The 25,547-nt window shown below is 36.1% G+C and overlaps 1 protein-coding gene across 1 annotated transcript in view; it reads left to right on the top strand.

Moving 5' to 3' along the window:
- LOC149782249 (uncharacterized) overlaps positions 1-25,547 on the top strand; it is a 665,894-nt gene that overhangs the window by 4,655 nt on the left and 635,692 nt on the right. The gene's annotated exons all lie outside the window — the stretch shown is intronic.

Below are 25,547 nucleotides of genomic sequence, written 5' to 3'. Positions count from 1 at the left end.
TAATGAAAAGGTAATGAATTACACTTCCCTATTTTCCCTTGTACGATGTTTACACAATGACAGGTAATGAATTGCACTACCCTATTTTCCCATGTATGATGTTTACACAATGACAGGTAATGAATTGCACCACCCTATTTTTCCATGTATGATGTTTACACAATGACAGGTAATGAATTGCACTACCCTATTTTTCCATGTATGATGTTTACATAATGAAAAGGTAATGAATTGCACTACCCTAATTTCCCATGTATGATGTATACATAATGAAAAGGTAATGAATTGCACTACCCTATTTTTCCATGTATGATGTTTACATAATGAAAAGGTAATGAATTGCACTACCATATTTTTCCATGTATGATGTTTACATAATGAAAAGGTAATGGATTGCACTACCCTAATTTCCCATGTATGATGTATACACAATGAAAAGGTAATGAATTGCACTACCCTATTTTTCCATGTATGATGTTTACATAATGAAAAGGTAATGAATTGCACTACCATATTTTTCCATGTATGATGTTTACATAATGAAAAGGTAATGAATTGCACTACCCTAATTTCCCATGTATGATGTTTACACATTGAAAAGGTAATGAATTGCACTACCCTATTTTTCCACGTATGATGTTTACACAATGAAAAGGTAATGAATTGCACTACCCTAATTTCCCATGTATGATGTTTACACATTGAAAAGGTAATTAATTGCACTACCCTAATTTCCCATGTATGATGTTTACACATTGAAAAGGTAATTAATTGCACTACCCTAATTTCCCATGTATGATGTATACACAATGACAGGTAATGAATTGCACTGCCCTAATTTCCCATGTATGATGATTACTAATTGTGAAAGGTATAAACTTAGATATACCATCACACAAATGCACACCGTTTTGGTAAATCTGGGTCTGTACTGTTTGCTCTACCCATGATGTCCAGGATAAAAAGATCAGACCTGTTATTGTGTCATGCCAAGACAGATCTCTACCCATGATATCCAGGATAAAAAGATCAGACCTGTCATTGTGTCATGCCATGACAGATCTTGATCTGTACTCATTGTTCTACTCATGAAGCCCATGAAACATTATTTAAAATGCCCAGTCATTATTTTATGCCATGGTGAATCCAGCTCTCTGCTTGTTGCCCCAACCATGAGGTTCATTGAACATGTACTCTGGCTGGCCACTGTATAAAGAGTTAGGTCTCTGCTGTTAGTTCATCCATGATGTTCATTGAACATGTACTATGGCTGGCCACTGTATTATGCTATAGCAGATTTAGGTCTCTACTGTTAGTTCCACCCATGATATCCAGTGAACATCGTAGACCCTGATCTGTCAGTGTGTAATGCCATGGTATATCAGAGTTAATGCTTTTTTTTTGCAGTTTGGTCTGCATCATACACAACTGTTATGGTAAAATTGGTAACCTAGGCAAATACTAAAATGTGTACAATATGTATTATTCAGTACAAGCATCTGGTCAACATACAAGAGTGAACCTCTTTTATTAGGTCAGTTCAGGTAGAGAGTTTTTGTATTTACTGCAAATCAGTTTAATGAAATACACAGTTTTTTTTTTTTTAACAGTGACCAAGGTGGAAAATATATTTTGTATTGATATTTGTATTTCTGTCTGTCCATCTGTTTGTAGTTCTGCATAAGAACTTGAGTTGACTACCATCTACATTAGCCAAATTTTATTAATGGTATGCACTTAAGAAAAGGGAAAAACCCAGGGTCTTGTGACCTAAAAAATGGTTTATGTGCATATGTCACTGGCAAAGAAGAAACCTGGTTTCTGCAAAATAAATTAGTTCTTCATCTTGGCTCGCTTACATATGAGGTAAGGAGGAAGCATATTCATTTTGGGGGTCAGAGGTAAAAGTTCAGTGTCACTGTGACTGAAAGATGGATAAAGTTGTCTCCACTGTAGTTAGTCTTTGCTAGATTCAAGAAATTGTCAAATTTGTGTGTGGTTAGGCAAAATAATCATGGAATTACAGACACAAATACTGATAATTAAAGTTCTGACTTAACTTGAGTGGAAATCCAAATTAAATCCATTGCTGAAGGTGTTGATTTGCCTGTGGTGGCCATTATAGTGGTGATGTACCAATAATCTTTGGTTTGATCACAATAATACTATCCAAGAATAAATCCTTAATGAAATTTTACTATAAATTCAAGTCTGTTTCCAAGAATGTTATTTTTGAAGAGCATTTTGTATTGTTAGTGAAGAAATAATTAGAATAAATAGAATTCCAGCTCAAATGAACTACTGGACACAAAATAATACAATTGATTCTACTGAGATCTTAAAGCATGAATGAATAATTTCTAGAAAAACAAGATTATATTGTCCTCTGCTTGACCCCAGGTCACAATTAGCATTGATAAAAACTATTACCTAACAGAAAATAATCTTCTAGGAGCTTCTTAATATTTAAAAAATAAAATCTTAGTTATAATTAGAAGGTTTGTTACTAAAATTATAGTATAGGATGTAGAATATAACAAGTGGGCCAGGCATATTTATTGGGGAATTGCTGTAACCTAGACCCAGACCCATATAGATGTTTACTGCTATTAATAATGATCCTAATATTAAATCCATACGCAGAGATTTTTTTAGCTATATATTAGTTGTTTACAGAATTTTAAAAAATCAGTGATTGAGGTCAAGTGGAAAATGAACTTGATTTTGGACTAGTCAAGTTCAACATACAATGTTACATTATAAATAGTATAAACAATGTTACGTTATAAATAGTATAAACAATGTTACATTATAAATAGTATAAACAATGTTACATTATAAATAGTATAAATTGAAATTTCAAAATCATACTACAAAAACCCTAACAAGCAAATCAAATTAAATATACATAGCAATACTTTACTGTGGTGGAACCCTTCTATAACAGATCTAGGGATCAGTGAAATTTGACCATTAACCACAGTATTATTATATCCACACTTTTTTAGAAGATGTATTATGATACATCATGTCCATTCATCCTTCCACTGAGCCATCCATCCATCAATATGTCTATGCATCTATATGTCTGTCCATCACTCTATATTTCTTGTAACCTGACTCATCTACATCGAATGAAGAAGAGTAATCGGATTTATAGGTTACTGCATTTATGGGAAAATATGAACGAGTTTTGGGATGGAACACTGCACGACCTTGGGAGTGCAGTATATCCTTCCGACAAAACGAGTTCATATTTTCCCATACAAATGCAGTAACCTTTTTATTATATGCTCATTTTTTAAAATTCTACATAAGGTTTAATTATATAAACAAAATAAACTACAAGAAACAACGTAAATGAATGAATGCCGTATTCCAAACTAAATACACAAGCGCAGATTTTGTCATTACACAATGACATCATTATTAATGCGCACATAACTCCGCCCAGATAAATTTGAACTTTGTCGCGCGCTCGACATAACTTTCGAAAGAAAATGGCGTGTCTAGTTAAAAGTGAAACTTGCAGTCATATTGTGAATGAATGCTCATTGCAGCAACTTTTCCATTTGATCTGGAATGAATATATTTTGGTATTTTGTTTCGATTCGACGAAAGTTTGTGATTTTGGACTGGATTCATCAGTGCAAATTATACATGAAATACATCAAATTGAAGTGGCGCGGGAGAAGCGTATTTACGTCTGCAAATGTGTTTCTGTTTCTGTCATTTAATGTTTGAAATCATAATGTGGGAAAATTATGAAGTCTTTTAATTGCAATTATCAAAAAGACGCTATGGAATTTAATGCTTATTTCATTTTGAGTTCAGTAAGGAGGATGCAATTGCACTTATCGAAATTACAGCACAATTTCGAAATGTGTAATCCAGATTGAAAACATATGACATGCCTCATGTAATTTGGATCTGCAGAATTAAGAAAATACATTTTGAGGAAATTCAGGATGTAGAACTGTAAGTATATTTTATTTTGGCATTCTTATCACCAGCTAAAGAAATTATATGCCTTGTCATTTGTACTGCCAAGGGACCAGTTACCGCCACTTTATCCAGGTTTCTTAACGCGTTCTTAATAATCAGGAATATTTGAAACTTGTAATTCTGTCCAATGAATCTCGACCTACTTTACGATATTTCAACAGAAAAATGTAATGAAAAACTTAGTCATGCCTTACAGAATATCGTAAAGTATCCCTAATAACGAGTCCCTTCTTTCTTGGTGACAGTACCGGTTACCGCCAGTACAGTTATTAACGATTAGAAATTGAGATATGATTTATTTCTGCATAATAACAACAAAACATTAATATTTCATGCCGCAGAATTCACTTTCTTCAAAAGGAAAATTCTACTTCACGAACTAGTAGCAACCAAAGCACCTGGGTAGTTTTGACGGAACCCGACATTATGAATCGCGCATGCGTCACAATGACGACCAGCATCACAATAGGGTTTGTATCAAAACCATATCTTATTTAAAATTGATAGTCGGTATCGTATACACCACTTACACTTACAGTAATTATTTGCTTTGTACGTATAACTTCTTAAAAACTTAATCTTTTCTTCATCATTTAAGAATTACATCTTCAGTATCAGTTACTGGAAAGCTTAAAACAGCTATATATATATATAGAGAGAGAGAGAGAGGGTTGTATACATTTGAATGTTGCACATACCTATAAATTCTATATTCCAAAGGCTCCCTCTCTCTCCTCCAGTAGTTTACAAACAAGTTTACCAAAAATAACAAATGAACGTTTAAATTGTCAATTAAAACATGTATTAAATGTGCATTTCCTTCAATTTAATTTGATTTTGTAGAGCAATAGGTACAAATAAAGTAGGTTTCATCAACATCTTACTCATCTGTTAAACCAACACAGGCCAGGTGGTACCATTTCTTACATAGTCACAGCAAATCCAATGTACATTTGACTCATCATCAATAGTAGGACTGTTACACTGCCTTGCGGTGTTCCATTTTCAAGTGAAAATTCTTCCGAATGGGTGTTGCCTATTCTTGTGGTAATTTTCCGGCCTGTGAGGAAATCGCCAATCCAGTTGAACAAGCGTCCAGTTATTCCAAATTGGTTTAATTTGGCCATTAGTCCATTGGTCCATACATACTTTCGAACGTTTTTTCTAGGTCTAAAAAACCGCTATGAGGTTGCGATCGGGTTTCCTATGTGCGTTAAAAGTGAGTTTGATGTCTGTTTCCAATCTGAGAAGTTTGTCAGTGGTGGACCGTTTGTTCCGAAAGCCACATTGATTTATGGAGAGTAGGTTATTGGTTTCTAGGTGGTGTTTTAACCTATTTGCGATTATTGTCTCCATTAGTTTGCAAATATTGTTTGTAAGGGAGATGGGTCGGTGCGAATTTATGTTGTTCAGTGGGATCTTTATCTAGCTTGGGGATTGGTATTACTATGGCCTGTTTCCATTTGGTGGGTAGTTGGCCTTTATTATCCCATATCCTATTAAAGAGTTTGATTATGGTTGTTGTTATATTGACAGGTAGTTTTTTGTAGATAATGTATCCTAACTGATCTTTACCAGGGAATGTTTCGTTTTTGGATCATAGGGCTATCTTCCATTCAATTTGTACTGTGATGTCGCTATTTAGGCGAGATTCTTTTGTTACTTGGTCTTGAAACATTTGAGGTTGGGTTCCCTCCATTAGTTTTTTGTGTTCTTGAAAGTTTTTGGTGTGATTATTGTTGCTACTCATGTTCAAAAAATGCTTTGCTAGGAGGTCTGCCTTATCTTTATTTGTTATGGCATTTTTAATTTTTGGGGCTGAGGTAGTTGCTTTCTCTTTTATGGCTTTTATCTTGTCCCATATTTGTTTTGAGTTTGATTTTAGACTCAGTTTAGAGCAAAAGGTTTGCCATAGATTAATTTTAGCAGTTTTTATAGTTTGTTTTAGTGCTTTTTCTTTATCTTTATAAGTGTAATAAGTCTGTTACTATTTAACCTAATGGTAAATGACCTTGACCTCAATGTAGCCTCCACAAAAATAAACTTGTCACAATTTGCAGATGATAGTGGCATATGGAGAAATGGAAATCCTGCCAGTAACACAGTAGTTAAAGAAATCCAGCAGAGCCTAGACAACATAGGGAGATGGGCGGACAAATGGGGTTTCAAAATATCTCATGAAAAAACTGTGGCAATCATATTCACCCCTAAACGAAATAACAACCTCGTCTACCCAAACTTCTATATACAAAATCAGTTAATCAAATACGTAACAGTAGTAAAATTCCTAGGAATGTTCTTTGACAACCACCTCACATGGAAACAGCACATTGAACAACTCACCCAGAATTGTAACAAAGATCTCAATTTACTCAGGAACATCACAGGGACTGACTGGGGATCCAACCAGGAAACCCTCCTCATGATATATAAAAGCCTAATTAGATCAAAACTGGATTACGGCTGCCAAGCAGGTAAGTCGGCTAAGCAGCCTGTACTACAAAAACTTGACACTATCCAGAGAAAAGCCTTGCTATTATGCACAGGAACACTCCCCTCAACATCATTAGAAGAACTACAAACACTAACAGGAGAACTACCCTTAAAATTACGTAGGCAAGAACTGCTGCTCCAATACTCCATTCGATTAGATACCCACCCAGACAACCATCCCACCAAAATAGCTATAAATAAGTGTAAAGTTGTCTTCAAACCCAAAATCATACCCATCACACCAAGTGGCAAAGTAATCCTTGAACTAAGAGAAAAGATACCTCTACTAAAAAAAACAGGTAACAAACAATACAGACCAGAACAAATCACCATGGTTACAAAAACCACGAAGGATTAACATTGAAGCTACCAAATTAGGCAATAAAGAAGGACAAGAAAACTTACTAAAACCTGTACTGGTAAACGAAATCAACCAAAAATACCCGGACTATGTTAAAATATATACCGATGGATCAAAAACAAACAACCCACCAAGAACAGCAGCAGCAATAGTCATCCCTGAATTCAATATACAAACGGGATCCAGATTACCTGACTATTGCTCCATTTACACCACTGAATTCTGGGCTATACTTGAATCACTACAATGGATCAAAGACAACCAAATACCTAAAGCAGTCATTATAAGCGATTCCCTAAGCGTTATCAAATCGATCCAAAATCGCAATACACACTCTAGGGAACAATTCCTCGACAGAGCATGCCAATTAATCGACGATATCACCACAGCACATCAATTAGTCGAGCTCATGTAGATACCGTCGCACATTGGAATCTCTGGCAACGAAACAGCAGACAAAGTTGCCAAACCCAAACTAGGAGATTAAAACTCTATCAAGCTTAACTATAGCTCTACAGAAGCAATAAGCTTCACACAAACATATATAGACCAAGCATGGCAAGATTTTTGGAACTCCTCCACAAAAGGTAAAAAGCACCATGAAACCAAAAAAAATATAGATAGGAACATACAGCTACCTAAGGGTACCTATTTAGAACAGAAAACCATAAACAGGATAATAACTGGAAAAACTAAACTAGCAAGCAGTTTTGGAAGGTTTATAGGACCCAAACCAGCAACCATTAACTGCTTTAACTGCCACACCACCGAAGATCTACACCACGTATTCAATATATGCCCAAAATATCAACCCGCTCGGAAAATATTTATCAAAAACCAAAAAGAGATTGGATCACCACACACATACCCAGAGTTACTTATGGACTCTAATAAAAATAAACAATCAGCATATAAAAATATAAATCAATTCATAGACTCAGCAGGACTTAGGAACAAAATATAATTACTATCCCTACAAAACCAAAAGACCCAGTAACTAGCTAAATAAATTTAGAAGCCACCACATAAAAACCCATAACATATCATTCAGTTTTATAAAAGTATTAATAAATAATTCACTTACGAAGCACCTATAAAAAACTAAGGAAACTGCAAAATTGGATGTCCTAGATGTCCTTAACGAACCGAGTAATCAGCTAGGATTCCGGTCCTAGATGTCCTTAACGAACCGTGTAATCAGCTAGGACTCCGGTCTCTTGCTAAATAAAGTATAAATAACATTCAATCTCTAAAAACATTAATTAATAAATAACTTAAAGAGGTAATATCTAAAAACTTATAAATAACATAACAATAGGAAACACACCCTAAACACCTCGACTAGTAATACCATAATAACCTTGAAAATCTCTCTTCATACATGATTTCTACTAAGAACCTCTATAAACAGCATAGAACATCCCCCCCTCCTTTTAGAACATTTTGAAGAAGAAAAAAAAAAATTTAAAAATAAAAAATAAAAAAAAAGTTGCAAGAAACACCAGGGAAATGCAACAAGAAACCAGCGATGTAAAGCAAGCAGGACCGTTCCCGAGCTCTCCTTCCCACTAATGACAGCCAACCATTCAACTGTAGGGACCTTTATGGACCCACAGATTGAGGCCAAACTATCAGGATTCCTTGAATCCATAAAAGCCTGGGGGAGGTGGCACCATCCCCTTCCCCAGGAACAACTAGCAGGCTGCGGTGCATTCAGAAAAAAGTGGCACATGCACAATTGTGCGAACGCTATTATAATTAAACTCAACAACAACAAATCAATAGTAGGTGGTTTGGCCTCGTTACATTTCTCAGATATATCTTTCTTTTTTTTGATGCTTGATGATTTCGTCCCTTTTCATAGTATTTTCCTTTATGTTCTTTCTCTGCTTCTCTCTGTTTCTGTCTCTCCTCTCTTTGTATTTTCCTGCATTCAATCTCTTTTCTTCTTCTTTCTTCTTCAGTTTTGTTAAGAAGCTGCAGATAAAATTTATCACTAGTTATCACTCTTGCCTCAGTGATGCATATGTTTGCTGTTTGGGGCTTTGCAGGCACTGGGTGGAAAAGATCGGACAAAGCTTCGGGGATAATGCCTTCCTTCACTAATGGATTACTACCTAAGTAAGATCCACACTTGTCACTAGAATAATTGGATGCAGATGAAGTTGTAATCAAAGATGTTGAAGGTTTTGCTTCTATACATGTGGAAGCATTCAGATCTGGAGATTTTAATGCGACAGTTTGGGATGATGTCAATGGGAACTGGCTAGAGTTGATCTTTAGGTGAACTGTGATGGCATAACTTGCGTTTTGTCAACTGCACCTGGATTCAGAGGATAAATTGTTAATTCATTCAATGTAGTGTATCATTTGTAAATCACATTATGTATATATATATATTTTTTTTTAATGAGGGAGGGGGTAGGGGCTATCAATCACTATTCTGTTTCATTAAGAGGTGAGATATTTTTGTGCTGACAAGACCATGCTGCATTTTATTCATTTACTTTCATTAAATAAGTATTAAACAATATCAACAGTTATATAAATTGTAGTGTATGGTTTGGTATATATATATATATATATATATATAGAGAGAGAGAGAGAGAGAGAGGGAGAGAGAGAGAGAGAAATATAGTGTGTGTGTGTGTGATAATAAATGGGAAGTAAAAGTGAATAATAAGCTGGTGTTTTGTTATGGTTACATCCCTTTTAAAATAGATAGTTTTGAGATGACCCCTATTAGGAATTATTCATGACCCAAGTTACTTTCGTATAGGAACGCTGTACTACATCATTTGTTGGTGCGATCATAGTAATGTAAGTTCGAGAGATCCTTTGGTGTGTATATTATAAACAATGACTTTCAGGTGGATATTTTATTCTTGGAGGATACATTTATGGATGAATAAAAGTTTTTACAATGTTTCAATAGAAATGTCGTTTGCATGGATATGAGGCCCCATATCCAATTGTTTTGTCATAGAGCTTACGTACATACTGAAGTGACATTTATGGAAAAAAGTTAACCCCCCCGATGATGTTTATATAATCGAATTTAGGTCACTGGAGTTCACCAGTAATATTTTTCTTACCTTTATAGCTGGAAATTATTTTTCTTCACTGGAATGAAGGAAACTGGCCTTGCAAAATTATCTTCATGCAGGAACTTAAAAAAACTGCACATGAGCGCGAGAAATATGACGTTGGCGATAAGTGGTCGCTGGCGGTATCTGGTCCCCATGCAGTATGTTATTTGTAAGGACATTATATTCCGTCTTTTATATAATGTAGCTAGCCTAAATCCGTAACATTGTATCAATGCGGAATGTGCCCAAACAGTTTTTTTGCAGTCCACGAAACATGTTTTAGTTCATTCAGAAACAAATTTAAACAACCACAATGTAAAGAGCCCCTTACGCAAGTGTACATGAGTTGTGTACAAATCAAAAGTGCTGGCGTCTGCATACATTGTTTGTTTACAATAGAAAGTAGTTCCTTTATGCACGTGAATGCTATATGTGTATTGTCGCGCGCGTTCAGTATCGGGGAATACTGAACGATTTTGCCTCGCTTGGCGCTCAGCATTAAGAGGTTACTGTTAGGACTGGTCGGCCTGGTGTCAGGATAATGTGACTGGGTGGGACATCATGCCACATGTCTACGGAATGATGCCCCAGTGCTAGACATCACTAAAAACTGACACACTGCGGACATCGTAGCGATATGAAAAATTGTGTTAAAGCTACGTGAAAAATCCAAGTCACACACATACACATACAGGATTCTGACAATGTAAAGTTAACGGGGAATAAAATGAGCATATAATAAAGGTATGATATTTTGTATTAATGGACAATGATGACAATAAAGGTTTTGGAACCTAGATGCAGCCCCCAGGAAATTAATGCATAATTATATCCATACAGTTGTGAACTGTGACTTCATTATGAATTGTTTCTATAATATTATATACAGATGTAATTTTGCAAACATTTGCCTTCATGAGTGAACACCTTCCTCAGTTTCTGTAATTAATAATCACATTGATTTGTTATTAGATAGTTTCAGTATTATTTACATTTTTTATTTCTTGCAAATTCATTCTTTAAGATCTCATTCTTTCTTATTTTATATCTAGTGGTTAAAGACCTGAACAGCTTATGTGATAGTCTTGTGTCCATTGTCTGTCCATTGTCTGTCCTCTGACATTTGTTGTCCAGTGTCCATTAGCAGTTATTTGTTTTTACTACTCCTATCAGACTGCTTTGGACAAAAGTCATGAATATGGGCATACAGCGTCATCTAAGGTCTAGTTTGTCCTAAATGAAAATAGTGTCCCTCTGACATCCTGACGGGACCACTCCGGTGGCCTAGTGGTTAGAGCGTCCGTCTTGGATGCGGGAGGTTGTGGATTCGAGCCTGGCCTAGTCATACCAAAGACTAAAAAATGGTACTAACAGCTGCCTTGCTTGGCGCTCAGCATTAGGAGGTTAGTGTTAGGACTGGTTGGCCTGGTGTCAGAATAATGTGGCTGGGTGGGACATCATGCTTCTTGTTTGCGGCATTATGCCCCAGTGCTAGACATCACTATAAACTGCCACATTGCAGACATCTTAGCGATATGACTGAAACATTGTTAAAGCTACATTTAAAAAAAAGAATACAAAATACATCCAATATGATTGTCACAATTGATATCTTTGTCACATTAGCATGAGGTTTTCAATCAAACACTTCTTACAGTATGTAGTTGGTCTTGTATGAAAATGAAAATGGTGCTGATCTGTCTTTCAAGATGGCCACCATGGAGACCATATTGAAAATCTTAGTGCTTCTCCAGAATGAAGGGTTGTATTGATATGGGGTTTCACTTAAATGCTTCTTGTGATAAGTAATAAATAAATAAATAAAATGATGCTAATCAGAGTTCCAACATTGTCACTATGGTATTATTCTTAAAAGTCATGTTACTCCTCCCAAATGATGGGATGTATTCACAAAGGTTTCTCTCTGAAACACTTCTTAAGAAGTTTCGCTGCTTCTAGCTATAAGGAACATGCCCATTTTTGGCCCACTAAACTGTCCACTTTGGATGCTGATGCAGTTCGCTGATACAGTTCAAATGGTCATTTCTACAGGGACCACCAGTGAAATCCTTAAAGCACAAGCAACCTTAGCCTTGCAAGCTGACCTCTTTTCAGCAGCCTCATTCAGCCTGCTGAAAGGGGAATCTCTGTTGCCAGTGGCCCTCCATCATTTGTTGGAAGCAGTGACAAAAGCTTCTTGGCATGTGATGTCCTTGTCCATGTGTCAGCAGAGGGTTGTTGCTCTAGATACTTACAAAGTCTTATTGTCTTCCTGAAGCAAAGTAAGAAGCCCCATGGAGGCTCAGACTCTTTTGCAGGGCTTATTTCCTACATGGCTACTCATTTGAAAGACCAATAACACCGATCCCATGGATCTGCTCCTGAGTCTTCGAAACCGGCCAAGAAGCAAAATCATCCTGACTGCCCTTAGGGCCCAGGAGCTAAATTCTTTTCTTACGTTACGTGCTATGGCTCGAATAAACAGTAACACAAGAAAGAGTGAAAACATTAAGCTTTGAAAAATTTAAGAAGTAATTTATTTTCCTGGAAAAATACTGTAAAACTGAGGAGAAAAAAAATAATAACATACAGTTTTAAGAATCAAATCCGAAAATAATCCAAGAATAATTCGTAAATAAAATTTTACAAGTCCTAATAATGAAATGTTCTAATGAATTCAAGTTTGAGTCCCAACAAAGAATCCAAGATGGAAGGCAGTGACATATGCTGTATCCTGTACAGTGTTGTTGTTTACAGTTCCTTGTAGAAACACAAGAAATAACACTCCAGTGTTGGAAATCTGAATAAAATTTTTGTTTAAGAATTCTGTATGAGCACTCAAAATATTTCTGGAGAAACAAATTAATCCTTCAGAATCTGAAAAGTCTGAAGAAAAATTAACGTAACTTGAAAACTGGCTACAACAGAAGGAAACGACTTGACATCAAGTGTTTTAAGCCCAGACTGAGATTATTTCTCTAAAACAATGGTTGTACAGTAATTTTGAGATACAGAATGGGTACCTTTATGAGGGTCACTTGATCATGTTTACATCACCTACTCTCAGCATGGCCCTGACAAAAACCAATCATTTTACTCTAAGACTAAAAGAATGAAAAAAGATGTTTACTTCACTAACACTATTTACAAGTTTAGGGTCATGTATCTAATACAGCTTCGATCTCACCCTTATTATTCCCACAATTAAAATAAATAAGAAAAAGAATTGTTTTCATGTGGCTGTTACTAATTTTGAATTAGGGTTGAGTTTTAGTTGTTTACAAATGAACAGTCAAGGTCAAACTATTTCTGGAAAAAGTTCCAAATCATGTAAACAAGATTATGTTATAATAGCATGTAATAAAATAAAAAATTTAAAGTTGACAAACAAACAATATATTTAAAATAAATGTAAATTACATCACATATATGTAACAGTTTAAAGCTGTGAAGTCCCAATCAAAGCAACAACCCCATTTCAGGGCTTTCCTTTCACAACTTCAGAAGGAGTTACCCTCTGAGTTTGCCACACTCCCAGCCGGAAGAATATTTTTGTAGATAGTCTAAGGAAAGGGAAGAAAATCACAAAATGGTTGCTCAACTAGTTCATAGCAGACTCAAGTTCCAACTGTGGCACACTTTTATGGTGGAATTGTTTCCCACCAAGCTAAACAGCAAGCTCCCCTTTTAGGTTTCCTCAGTCCCCAGTCAAAGAGCTTTGGGCGCTTTCAGCCTGAAGTGGATATCTGTTTGCTTATGCCTTTGTTTCCTTTTAGGATGATCCCACAGGTCCTATACAAAGTCAGGCACTGCACAGCTCAGCTCATTTTGAGCACATCTTTATGGCCTCAGTGATCCTGTTTCAGTGATCTTCTCAGTCTGCTGGTGGACTATCCCAAGACCTTACCTCAGATGAGACCTCTGCGTGGGTTCGAGTCTAGAATTCAGCCAATGTGGGTATGTGAGAAAGCTTGCCAGTAGCTTCTTGTGGGTCGTTGGTTCTTTCCGGGGTTTTCCCGGGTTCTTCGTCGACCATTAATAATGGTCGCCATGCATAGCCTATCGTGTGCTGAAAAGTGGCGTTAAACCTCACAACAACAACAACCTCAGATGAGGGATGTTCTGTCACAGAACAGGGTTATCTCCTATACAACAGCCTACAGATTCTCAAACTTCATGCTTGGCTCATCTCAAATGATCTCTCCGCAAAGAAATGTTTTTGATCCAAGTTGGCAAGTGCATCATTTGTTCCAGAAGATCAGTCTCTAATGTGTACGATGCCAAATGAAGAATCTGTTATGACTGGCATAGTAGAAAATATGTCAACCCCAGCTGTCTCACTATGAGCACTGTGGCTGATTTTCTTTGCTTCCTGTTCATAGAGAAAAATGCTTGGCTTCTACTATTAAGGGCAGTTGAGTAGCACTTCCCACCACTCACACATTTTTAAAAGGATCATCCATCTTGTCAGATTCTGATGTAGCAGATCTATGCAGGTATTTCAAACTGCAAACACTAGTGCTTCCTCTCTAATGACTAAATGGAATCTTGTGTCATGTGGTCTCCTGATAACCACCCTCCCATGAACCCTTGGGCAAAACTTCCTTCAAGAACCTTACCCTTAGGATGGTTTTCTTGTTCGTATTAGTATATGTGAGATGAATGTGTGTGTGTGTGTGTGTTTTGGGTTTTTAACTTAGCTTGAATAATTTTTCAGTCATATCGCTACAATGTCAGCAGTGTGGCAGTTTATAGTGATCTTTTGTACTGGGGCATCATGCCGCAGACATATAGCATGATGTCCCACCCAGTCACATTATCCTGACACCAGGCTGACCAGTCCAAACACTGACCTTTAATGCTGAGCACCAAGCAAAGCTGCTGCTGGTACCATTTTTTAAATAAGTCTTTGGTATGACTTGGCCAGGGTTCAAACCCACTAATTCCCACATCCGAGGTGGATGCTGTAACCACTTAGGCCACCGGAGTGGTCTTTAAGACTAAGGAGCACGTTTCATGCCCTATGCATAGAGCCGGGCTGTATCATGTTCCGTTGGGATTATGAGTCTGTTTCTCTCCTTTGCCAGCCAGGCTTTTTTTGAAGTAAACAATCCCATCTTCCACTGGTTGTTCCAATTCTGATTGAAACCCCTAGTCTCAGCCATAACTGCACTGAAGATGATCAAAATAGACTTTAATGTCCAGTTACGGAGAATGAGGGCAGAAGTGTCTTTTCCTCCGCATTAAAGGTTCTGTTGATATTCATATTAAGGTCTGAAGTTGAGTTTGATATTAAGTTCTGAGGTACTCTTTGATGTTAAGGTCTGGGGTTGAGTTTGATATTAAGGTCTCAGGTAGACTTTGGTATTAAGTTTTGAGGTACTCTTTGATATTAAGGTATGAGGTAGACTTTGATATTAAGTTCTGAGGTACTCTTTGATATTAAGGTCTGGGGTTGACTTTGATATTAAAGTCTGAGGTAGACTTTGATATTAAGTTCTGAGGTACTCTTTGATATTAAGGTCAGGTGTTGAGGTTGATATTAAGGTCTAATTTTGACTTTGATATTAAGATTCAAGGTTGTGACTCAGACTTTTATATTTTGGCTTCTTCACATTATGATGTTACTTGAGCTACTGAATTACAATGGTTTGTAAATTGAACAATTCAACAAATAGTGGTATCGGTTTTAACCAAACTTGGCATGTGGTGTATCTTGAGAGTATCAGTTCAATGAGCTTTTTATCTATGATGTTATAATTAAGATCAAAGGTCATGATTAAGATTTATTTACGGCTCTTACCTTGTGGACATTTGTAATCAGACAGGTTAGAATTTTTTAAAATAAAAATAACTAATTCATTATGTTCGAGTTCCTCTAGAATGTATTGTATATTTTCAATTTTCAGCAGTATACAGGAAATAAAAAATACAGACTTAAGTGAATTCTTACCAGTTCAGTTCATTTTAGGAATGTTTGTTTATTTCTCCACCATTTTGAAGATATTTGTTTTCCTGAATATCTAATATGTAAATGAAAGAAAAAAATGGTAAATTTCTGATTTAATATATGAGCTAGATATAATTGATACATATATCTTATTATAGACCCTGCACTAGATATAATTGATACATATATCTTATTATAGACCCTGCACTACCATGACAAACTGGGGACCATCCACCGTGTTTTGGTTGATGAAGACTTCACTGTTCCAGGAGTTGCACATCCAGGGTAAGCAGAAAGACATAAATTGTATGTGTGTGTGTGTGTGTGGGGGGGAGGGAGGGTAGTATTATTCAGCTCAACTGCTTGTTGCCAAAAATAAAATGAAACAAAATTAGTCAATATTCTTATACATTGAATTATATAAATAAAATTTCCCCATTACATATGATTCATTGTTAATTCTTTATTTGCAGATTTAATCCAAATTTTGCAATGAGGAATGTAAAGTCAGTAACACAGTTCAGTGATATGGGTTAGTATAAAACATTAATTTTATGAATCATCAGTTTAGTCTATCTGTCTGTCAGTGTGTCTCTGCATCCATCCATCTCAGTTTTTCCAGCAGCATAGTTTTTCATACTTTTTGTTAGACTCGCTTTTCTTAACCTACTTCTTGCAAAATCAAATTCTTATTTTTCTGCCATTTTCTCAAGGCAACAGGATTTGTCCAGTCTTGAAAAGTGCTTAAATTTAAGTTGTTACCTTGAAAGGTGCTAGAATTTGAGGTTGGCTAAATATAGTAATAGAAAAGTGCTTGAAAACAGTAATCATTAGAAAGTGCTTGAACATATAGACAGATTATTTAAGGGCCTAAGGTGGCCAAGTGGTCCAAAGCGTTTGCCTTTACCAGTAACTGCCATCTCATCTCTGTCTACATAGATTCAAGTCTCATGCTTGGCTAATGTAGGTATGTGAGAAAGCTTGCCAGTAGCTTTATGTGGGTTGGTGGTTCTTACTGGGTTTTTCCTGGGTTCTTCCGCCATCAGTTGTACTGGCTGCCATATATAGCCTATCATGTGCTGAAAAAATGTTAAACCCATAACAAAAACAGCAAATCATTTTGTGATAAACATTAATTTACTGATATAAATATTGAGCAGAATATAAAAGAGCTGTTAAAAAAGTTAAAAATGTGATCTTTGTGGAATTTTGCTTCAGTTATGAGTGGCTTACATGAAGAAAATTAAGACTTTCAGTTGGGATGCTTGTGTGTTCATTAGTACTCCGCCTCATTTGGGATTGTACAATGAATGGATACTATGTTTATTGGGTTGTTAAGGTGAAGAAAAAAAATTGCTCATGTACTTTGTGGTGGATTCCTTTGAGTGCCCATACATGCTGTTTGAATGTGAAAGTGAAGCGTTTAAGAACTGTGTGGTGTTTGTTGAAAGGCATTGGATTAGTGGTAATTGAGGTTGCTTTAGATCTTCAAGTCCCTAAGTTTTGTTTATGGTGAGGACAATACCATTGACGTGTACCAATCATGGTAATAAAAAAAATTGCAGCCTTAGAATGGTACATTTCTGGCTTTTTTGCACCCAGCATTTGTCAAAATTAGTCGAACACTGATTGTAAAGTACAGTGTTTTTTTTAATTCAGTTAAAATTGATTACTAGCGCCAGGTACTGTATTGCCAGAATCTGATATCTGTGCATTTGACCTTAGCTCTAAAGTCCCCATCATCAGTATAACATAGGATTTGTAGAATTATAGTAACCTAAGCTAGATCACTGACAAGAATGAAATATTCATAATAATATAAGTGAATTTAGAATAATGTTTGCTTAAACATGAAAAACTTTGGGCAAATAAGGCTTCTGCCTCCCAAACTGATGTAGATAATATAACTGTGCCTCTACCCCTTTGCCCCAAAGCCCATTGATTGACAGTTTTTTTCATGTAGGTGTAGTTTAACAAAAATATTTCATTGTTGTTAAAGATTGTAGCAACTAATTTGGAATGTTTGTGGACTATACATGCCATAAGCAATGTTCTTCATCAATTTATGTATCTTCTAATTACAGTACTGAAAAGTCCTTGAAAAGAGTTTGCATTTCCTGATGAAATTTCTCTTTGAACCATGTGGAAACATTTCTATGACATACCACTACACATGCAGTAACCTATGGAGTTATTCCTATCCATCTGTCACACTTTATTTTGTAATTAGATATGTTTTCAGGCTATTATGTAATTACATATGTTTTCAGACTATTTTGTATTTAGATACGTTTTCAGGCTCCTCTGTGATGTGTCTGAATTCCATGACCACAATTCTGTTGATATACAGCTGCCTTTTGCTTCATATTATAATTTCATTTAATTTGTGTTTTTATGAAAATAAAACACCGACATTTTCATTGGCGTTTAAATACATGGATTCATGTTGCTGAGTTTGCATATTTATAGATGTTTATTTTGTCAATTAAATTTTCAAATACCCCCCAAAAATAAGATAAAAGAACAAATATATGCTTTCAGCAAAGGTTGGTCACTCGAATCTTTAAAACAACATTACTGCCAGTATTAGCAGAAGGCGAACATGTCCAGATCAATCCCTAACTGTGTGCTCAGCATCAATTAGAGCTAATGCAGCCAACATGGCTAAATGAAAAATTTATTGAAGTACAGCCATAATGAATTTTAACTTTAATCACTGTTCATTCCATTAAGTTGTCTCATCAATATGTTGCAACAATCGTAGTGATGAGAGTAGTAAAATTTGAGTAAGATCCCCCAAGAGAAAATGCCTGATAGATGGGACCTAATTATCTGTGATTATTATTATTAGTGTAGTTCTGCAATTCATTATGCAAACGTTTGTCTGAATCAGAAGACTTGACATGACCATAAAATATTAGAACTTTGCTTGAAGCATAATTACTGTTGAATCACTAGGTGTATATACTAATTACTGTAAAGCATTAAAGCTCACACTTCATCGCTTTGTGGACAAGCCACTGAATCATTTAAGTCAAGTCTGCTGGTATGCACAAATGTTTTTGAGGTAAATAATCCTGAAATTCTTGAATTAAACAAATGTAGCATTGTCAAAGCCATGGATAATTAGATACGATCTTTTTCACGTTTTTGCATGAACTGCATTTATCCATTCAACCTTAATTAGCTTGATTGATGAAGTTGTGAGTAAGGTCTAGTGGTTGAAGTTTGTTTATACATAAGGCAGGCACACAAAAAAAATGAAGTGGTTCCATTGCTTTTCAATTTAGTTAGCATCTTCACACTTTGATGGACTTGGGACAGATCAAATGTTGATGCTTCTTGCTGTTTGCACTGAGCGATTTGGCAGTTGGTGACTTGTGGTTCACCTGGAATGAAGACATTATCCAAACTTACGGTGTTCTAAGTTGAATTTCACCACTCTTTAGCCACCGTATTAACACCATGATTGTCAGAAAGTAATTCATGGTGTACCTTTATGGGCAGTTTTTTAAGGAAGAGACCATATGCGTGTACTTCAGTAACTGATTAACTTGGTGCTGCTGTCTTGGATGTTGAATGTAAGTCATTGATCTTGACAGGTGTTTGATTTGTGCTCATGCCTGTGGAAATATTGTTTTAGCCATTGAAGTGACCAGCGTTTGTTGTCGGAATGGTTTTACTGTTCTTTTTTATTCTTTATCTGTAAGAGGTTAATCCACAAAATGAAATGCCTGCAAGTATTAATTTAAGTACTCACAAAAATGTCTTTTATTCTTTGAAACCATAAAAATTGAGACCCACAAAAATATAAATAATACTACAGTAACTTCAAATTCAAAAGATGGAATAAGTTGTTGCATAAAGTGCTGAATGTTGTCAGACATACTAATTTTAGAACAAAAGGTACAAGCACATTGAATAAATGAAAAGAGGAGAGTTCTTTGATCAATAAAATTTGATGTCAGATAGATTCAAATAAACAGTCAATATATATTTACTTGCAGTGGGAAAATGGAATAGACAGAAGGGGATAATTACTACCAGATGTTTTTGCCTAGAGTTTATTGATAAGGTGGTTTTCCACCATGAATGCTGATTCATTATTATTTTAAATAACATTGATAGAAGTTTTATCACATTGAATCCATAACATTCATGCTTGTAGTTTTCAGATAAAGAGATTAATTATTTAAAAGGACTAACTTTCTTTAATTCTTTGTATGTAGTTATTACTCAAACCTGTATGATCCTTCTCAGGAAAGGCAACCCCTTTTACAAGGTCACTTTCATGCTGCAGAAGGGGTGGTCTTATAAGAGGGTGACCAGTGTAATTATACATGACATACCTTAACCAAAGTTTATGGACAGCTTGCGCTTGGGATAAAGAAGAGGGTTGTTGAATTGGGCCCCAAAAGATCAAAAGTCATTGTCACTGACTGACAGAAGAAGAATGGTTTTCACTCAGTAACATTTGTCCAACATCCAAGACCTATCCTATACAATTTGGGTAGCTTGTACTTAAGATATGGGGAATTTTTTTGTTGATAATGGAGTTGCAAAGGCAGTGTTCAAGGTCAGTCTGACTGAAAGAAGAAATAGGGTATCTGCAGAAAAATATCAGTTATAAACACGGAGGACATTTGAACATCGGGTGGGTGCATAAAGTGCCATAAGCTATACTTTTGTAGTTCCTTATTGTTCCTTGGTAGTGAAGAGATGTGATTTTAGGAAGATTTAAATTTAAGAAACAGAAATACAGCATTTAATATATGCTTTATGTAGATTGTTCATTTAGATTGACTAAAACTTTGCTAAATTGTGAGTCAGAGAATTGCAGAGAATAAAGAAAACCTAATTTCTTCACTTGAGTGAAGAATTGGTATAAATAAGCTGAAAAAAATCTATTTTTCATAGATCATTTTTATTATCCTTTCAGTAATTTTCAGTAAGTTTTGTAATTCAATATTTTTCTTCATGGTAGCCAAACATGGGCTCATGTAATTTTGAGAATTGAGCCCACACCATTTTTGTCACATATGTTCAGTGTTTTCATTCAGACTTTGTTGCACTAATTTTCTTTGTTTATACAAAACTGTTTAATTTCAGAGCTGCCTGAGATGTCTGCATTCAGCAATGGAGAATTGATGTTCCTGATCAAAACCAGGGTAGCGTTCACACTTCCACGACCTGAACAGGAGAACATGACCACATCTTCGATCCATGTGCAAAATGTAGGTCTTGGTTTCAAATAAAACAAAATTAAGGCCATTTTTATGTCCCACCACAACATTGATAGTTCAGATAGTATTATCAATGTCTGTCTCTCCAGCAGATCGTATTTAATTTGTGTGTTTAAGTTAGTTTTCAGGTACAGATTTGTCTATACATTTTCAGTTAACACACTTTTAGCTTATTGTCATCCCTTGTTCTCCAGTTTAAAAAAACAATTTTAGGATAGGCACCCAGTTGCACAAACAGCGCATTGATAAGCTACACTCCAAAAGAAAACTGCCTCTGAAAGGGACATTGTTTCTAGTTAGCTTATGTGTATCCCAGGCAGATTGTCTGATGTCATTTCAATTAAATGGAGAGTAATTTCCAAATTTACCTATGATATAATTTTTCAGAAATAGGGACCTTAATTTTGGGAACGTGTGGCCCAGTTAATGTGTATTTTGGTTTTGTTTGCTTGATGTAACTGTATACTCTAGTGTTTGTGAGTACTCATTCAAAGATTTCCATGGAAATAAAGTGAAAATGGAAGTGTTTGCTGCTTAGCCTATTTTATTCAGTCTTTTTTCTCTGTCAGGAATATTTAATCAGTACCTTAATGGCAAATGCATGTAGTGACACCATGCAGGTAGAGGATGGTAGATTTGGAAGAACTGTCCACTTGATAGGTCTGTAGAAATGGCTTTGTCATGAAAACACTTCTTATTGGTGTCTAGTAGAAATGGCTTTGTCATGAAAACACTTCTTATTGGTGTCTAGTAGAAATGGCTTTGTCATGAAAACACTTCATATTGGTGTCTAGTTGGTCCTAAATAAAATGATGCTGAATAAACCTTAATTTTGATGGCCCATGCTGAAAATATATTGTTACAACTTCTCCTGGGCTGGGTGTCATATGGACATAGAATTTGCACTAAAGAACTGTTATATATAGTTGGTCCCAAATAAAATTGGTGCTACCAGACCTCAAACGTGATGGGTATGGTGGACATCAGAAAACCATGTAATTATACAGTAAACTTATCTTTAAGTGACGTTCATAATGAAATGGGGTTTTCACCAAAACACGTCTACCTATATGTCAGGGGTGGGCAATTTTTTTCCATTATTCATATAATATGGCAGTCATTACTAAAAAAAAAAGTATTTTGTTTTCAAACACTGCTTATTGGAATAGGACTAAATTTTGAGAGAAATCATTGTGGTATAAAGAGATTTCAGATTGTTCTTTTGTTTGTTTTTTCTTCAGATTATGCCAATCTGTGCTCAGATATGGCCATAATTTCTAAAAATAGAAATATTTAGAGACAGAGATTTTTGCAAACCACCCAACAGAATTTTTGTAACTTTGACAGAAAGCATCCTGGCATAAGGCATTTCCATATTAGACAAATGATGCTGTTGTGCCCTCAATTGTGGATGAAGGTGCAGTCAAGTAGTGAAACCTCAAAACATTTGCAATCATTAAAAGATCCCAAAAGCCTCTTTCTGATCTAGAGTCCTTGGTCAGTGCTTTTGAATTTAGTGGTTAGATGTCAGCCACCTGAGTGAGGTTTTAACAGCTTCTTCCTACAGAGTATGGGCTATTTGTTTAATAATTTTGGAATTCATAATCCCCAATTCATTGGCAAAGTGAAATCTGACATGTACATGGTAAAAAAATGTAGCCTAAGATTTGGCATTAAGTGACTTATAGTAGCTGTTGTACTGTCAAGATAGTTTGGAACAACTTGTGAGGAAAATCAGAGCTAACTGGAATGAATGTTCTTTGCATGGATTGGTTTCTTTTGAAGCATACTTTGTGAGAGTTGGCACTGATCTTGATAAAGTGTGCATCCTAAATGTTCATGTGTCTTTATATATCCTGTCAAAGGGCATTTCCTAAATGTTCATGTGTTCATGTATATCCTGATAAAGGGCAGATTCTAAATGTTCACTTGTTTTTATATATCCTGACGAAAGGCATATCCTAAATGTTCATGTGTCTTTATAGATCCTGACAAAGAGCATATCCCAAATGTTCACGTGTCTTTATATATCCTGACAAAGGGCATATCATAAATGTTCACGTGTCTTAGATATCCTGACAAAGGGCATATCCTAAATGTTCACGTGTCTTTACATATCCTGACAAAGGGCATCTCCTAAATGTTCACATGTCTTTATATATCCTGACAGAGGGCATATTGGGGCCCTGAGTGGCCGAGTGATTTAAAGCGCTCTCCGTTATGGATCATTGCCATGTCACCTCTGTCTGTGTGGGTTCAAGTTTCTGATTCGGCCAATGTGTGTATATGAGAAAGCTTGCCAGTAGCTTCTCGTGGGTTGGTGGTTCTTTCCGGGGTTTTCTCAGGTTCTTCCTCCACCATTAACTCTGGCCGCCATGTATAGCCTATCGTGTGCTAAAAAATGGCATTAAACCCTACAACAACAACAAAGGGCATATCCTAAATGTTCACGTGTCTTTATATATCCTGACAAAGGCATATCCTAAATGTTCATGTGTCTTTATATATCCTGACAAAGGGCATATCCTAAATGTTCACGTCTTTATATATCCTGCCAAAGGGCATATTGGGGCCCCGAGTGCCCTAAAGTGCTCTCCGTTATGGATCATTGCCATGTCACCTCTGTCTGCGTGGGTTCAAGTCTCCGATTTGGCCAATGTGTGTATGTGAGAAAGCTTGCCAGTAGCTTCTCGTGGGTCGGTGGTTCTTTCCGGGGTTTTCTCAGGTTCTTCCTCCACCATTAACTTTGGCCGCCATGTATAGCCTATCGTGTGCTGAAAAATGGCGTTAAACCCTACAACAACAACAAAGGGCATATCCTAAATGTTCATGTGTCTTTATAGATCCTGACAAAGGGCATATCATAAATGTTCATGTGTTTTTATATATCCTGACAAAGGGCATATCCTAAATGTTCATGTGTCTTTATATATCCTGACAAAGGGCATATCCTAAATGTTCATTTGTCTTTATTCTCTTCATGACATGAAGCATTTGCCTCAGTACCTGTGATATCTTTATATAGTGGAGGAAAAATCAGGAGGTGAAGTTAGTGTCCCATCTTACTGCTGCTGATCAGTGCTGCTGGCCACTGGCCTCAGCTACAGAGCATTAGATAGAAAGTTTTTAGTCTAGTACATGTAAATAAAGTGGACTCTAGAGTATCTGTTGCATATTCAACATGACACTTCCTGGAAGTGGATAATTGAAAATTCTAGGTGTTCATTTCATTTTAAAATGATGGGTATGGATTATGGGTATATGACACTTGATCAGCGAGACACTTCAATGACAGCTCAGAAACTTTGCATTTATACAAGGTACATAAGTGTTGGTATAATTGACAAGAAGATGTTTTTGAGTAAATTTCAACATATTTGTCAACTACTTGACAAACTAGTCAGCTAGTTGTCTTGTAAGTGTAGTCCATAGTTTAAATCTTGTGTTTTTCCTTTAAATACATTCCCCAATCACATTATATTAAGAATATTAGCCTGTTATCTTGCAAATTCAGCCCTACTAAAAGACGAAAATCGTCTTTTCTTGTCTCTCTCATATGAACAAAGGGCAATAACTCTTGCCCATTACCTCCCCTTGCCACCCAGGTGTTGCTAGTTTCTAGCTTTGATGCTATAAAGGTAACATCGTATGAGTTTATCCTTTGATAATCCAGGCCATTGTGTTCTAATTGAATCATCCATTATTCCCTTTATTGAGTAAATTAATCATTCAGCTGTGGGTTCTTTATTCTTTATTACAATTTCCGCCAGTTTGAGTGATTATGTGACCTTAGGGGCTTCATCCTTCTAAGACCACATCACATCATGCTATTGTTGACCTCTGTATGGTCATTATGAATTTGCTTTCTCAAGCACTACTTGAAACGCACAAATTGTGGCATATACAAATGCCTCTTTCTTCTGGTGTGACCTGGGTCACAGGATATCACCCCTCAAGCCCTTGCTTCGTGGCTGAAGTGGGTTGTATGCTGACATCTCACCTGTTCAGAGTCACCTTATGAAGAGTATGACTTAGAAGCTTTGTGCCAATTCTGTGAGCCTCACATTCAAACATAACATTTCATTCTGAGATGTAATAGAGGCATTTATCTCAAAGATTTAGAATGGAGAGGCAAAACTTGCATCTGGTTGGTCCAGTTGTGACAGCAGAGTAGGTCAGCTGTTAACTGTGTGGGATTCACCAGTGAAATTTTGTAGGTAAGAAGATTTCATTATTCATCGTAACTGGATGTAAGGGTCACAGGTCAGGTATCCCCAGGCTGTGTTGCTTATGTAATTAGGAGAACAGGTTATTATTCACATGGAGAGTCAACCATCATTCCCTAGAACATACACGAGGTAGAGGTTGGATGCTGCTATTACTTATTCTCCTAATGTAATTTAAGT

This window comes from Sinohyriopsis cumingii, chromosome 15 (assembly GCF_028554795.1).
Source record: "Sinohyriopsis cumingii isolate HCF-2022 chromosome 15, ASM2855479v2, whole genome shotgun sequence".
Lineage (NCBI taxonomy): Eukaryota > Metazoa > Mollusca > Bivalvia > Unionida > Unionidae > Sinohyriopsis > Sinohyriopsis cumingii.
Note: the sequence above shows the minus strand (reverse complement) of the source record. Positions and strands in the feature narration are given on the sequence as shown.